The sequence below is a fragment of the Penaeus japonicus genome, unplaced genomic scaffold (genome assembly GCF_977035675.1).
Source record: "Penaeus japonicus unplaced genomic scaffold, GWHDUDI00000001_assembly GWHDUDI00000034, whole genome shotgun sequence".
In the NCBI taxonomy this organism is placed as follows: domain Eukaryota; kingdom Metazoa; phylum Arthropoda; class Malacostraca; order Decapoda; family Penaeidae; genus Penaeus; species Penaeus japonicus.
The window spans coordinates 17,215,346-17,217,845 of NW_028234436.1; the positions used below are offsets into that span (position 1 = coordinate 17,215,346).

General features: G+C 52.3%; 1 protein-coding gene across 1 annotated transcript in view; it reads right to left on the minus strand.

Moving 5' to 3' along the window:
- The window catches only part of AdipoR (adiponectin receptor), a 30,165-nt gene that overhangs the window by 10,287 nt on the left and 17,378 nt on the right, over positions 1-2,500 (minus strand). The window lies entirely within an intron of this gene.

Below are 2,500 nucleotides of genomic sequence, written 5' to 3' on the forward strand. Positions count from 1 at the left end.
TATGTATATATATATAAATATATATATATAAATACGCATACATACATACGTATGTGCGTGCGTGCGAGGAAGAGAAAGGGAGAAAAAGGGGGATAGGGTTTGTGCGTGCGTGCGTGCGTGCGTGAGAGGTGTGTAATTTCCGCCAATGTAAACTTTCCGTTTCTGGGAGAATCATGAAGGTTGCACGAGGGACAATGCTGACAGCAAGGCCAAAGAGGACTGAGGACATTGCAACATGAGCCTTTGTTCTGTCTATTGTAACACTTGATAAGCACACCCTCTTAGATATACACATACGAATACACAGGGAAGGCATAGCGTGTATTTACATAAAAGAACGCGCGGCTCTGCCCAGGTGACCGAGGGAAGACGTGAGGATTCTCCCACCTTGAGGTCACGGACATGCGGTCATAAAATCTCATGCCTTCCTGAAGGTAAAGAAAGGCGCTCAGACGACAACCCATTTCTCAAAAGGAAAAAATAAAGGCCCATTGGACTGTATTTTCGATTCAGCAGGCAAGCATTTTACGATCGTTCGTTCCCCTCATTCCTCTCCTCCTCCTCTCGTGCAACTTGGGTCTTGCACGATCCCATCGGCGATGACTGCGAGAAAAGAAAACGGTTCTTTTACATTTCGGAGGGAGTCGTCGGTCGGGTCCCTCTCCGCTCGGGGGCCCGGCCTAGACTGCCAGTCACGATGGAGCGCACACCGCCCACACGGATGTTCTACTTCTACCTCTGACATCGATGTTAATCATGCCATCCTTTTTCAAACACCTACAAGTAGTGCGGAAGTAATCGGGTGAGACATGGACCGTGAAATTATCGCGGGAATTAGTACGGAAAATATATACTGCTTTATATCCGAGGTTTTAATTGCAGAAGATATAAAAGATATGGCCATTCTCCTACGCAGAGTAAACTTCAAAGGGCAGTGACCACGCACCTGGTCCGTCCGTCCGTCCGTACAGCTGCACTCGTGCCCTGGCGTCATGCCGACGACCTGCGGCACGACCCACATAACTCTCAAGCTCAAAAAAAGTTCCCCAGCAGACAAACCAAAGGCAGGAAGTGCCCGCTGTCGTGCCGAGAGTCGCCACGGGCAAAGTCCAGAGGCTTAAGTCCTTGTGGCATCAGCTGCCTCAGTGTAGCGCATTACGCAATCTTTTACAAGCTACGCAATACACTGTCCGCATCGCCTTCGCCTTCCCAACCACTTCAGCCTTTCCTCTGGCCGCTTCTAATCAACGTATGATTGAATTTCATATGTATATACGTGTGTGTGTGTGTGTGTGTGTGTGTGTGTGTGTGTGTGTGTGTGTGTGTGTGTGTGTGTGTGTGTGTGTGTGGTTGTATTGTCGTACTAAAACGCTAATTGTATATCCGTTAGCATACAGAGCCTCTGGCAGCAAAGTATTTGCTAGAATATTACTTAATGTGAAAAGCAGCATGCAAATGCCTTCCACAAAATACGAAACGTATAAAAAGGGGGAGGGAGGGAGAGAGGGAGAGAGGGAGGGAGGGAGGGAGAGAGGGAGGGGGGAGGGAGAGAGGGAGAGGGGGGGGGAGGGAGAGAGGGAGAGGGGGGGAGGGAGAGAGGGAGAGGGAGAGGGGGGGAGGGGGGAGAGAGAGAGAGAGAGAGAGAGAGAGAGAGAGAGAGAGAGAGAGAGAGAGAGAGAAGAGAGAGAGAGAGAGAGAGAGAGAGCGAGGAGAGAGAGAGAGAGAGAGAGGAGAGAGAGAGAGAGAGAGAGAGAGAGAGAGAGAGAGAGAGAGAGAGAGAGAGAGAGAGAGAGAGAGAGAGAGAGAGAGAGAGAGAGAGAGAGAGAGAGAGAGAGAGAGAGAGAGAGAGAGAGAGAGAGAGAGAGAGAGAGAGAAATGTAAGAATCACGATGGCATCCAACGTATGTTCTACGCACACGCAAACAAACTGGTTTGAGGTTACGGACCAAAGCATCAGCTGTTTCGAAAAAAAATCTACAAACAACGCCACACGACGTGCGTGTTAATGTCCAGTGCTCGGAGCTTCTCAAGCAGCGAGGCTCATTGTATCCATTGGTAGGGCAGAGCAGGGCACAGCAGGGCAGGGCAGGGCAGGGCAGGGCAGAGCAGGGCAGAGCAGGGCAGAGCAAGGGAGGGCAGGGCAGAGCAGAGCAGGGCAGGGCAGGGCAGGGCAGAGCAGGGCAGAGCAAGGGATGGCAGGGCAGGGCAGGGGACCCGGGGCCGAGCTCAGTAGGCGAAGGGAAGGAGGCCAGCCCTTGCTTCATGGTCAACAGGGTGGCGGACTGGCGGCGTGTGAGAGACTGCGGCTGGCTGGACGACTGGTCCTGTCCTAAAAGCAACACGGGCTTCCTTAGTTCCGCTTCCTACGCTGCACCTTAGCTCTGGGTGTCGATTTCTGGGTTGCCCCCCTGCTCCAAGGGTCTGGCTCCGTCACGGTACTTTCGCGACCACGGCCCGAAACGTGCTGCACACTTATTAAGGTACTCGAGTGCACCGTCAT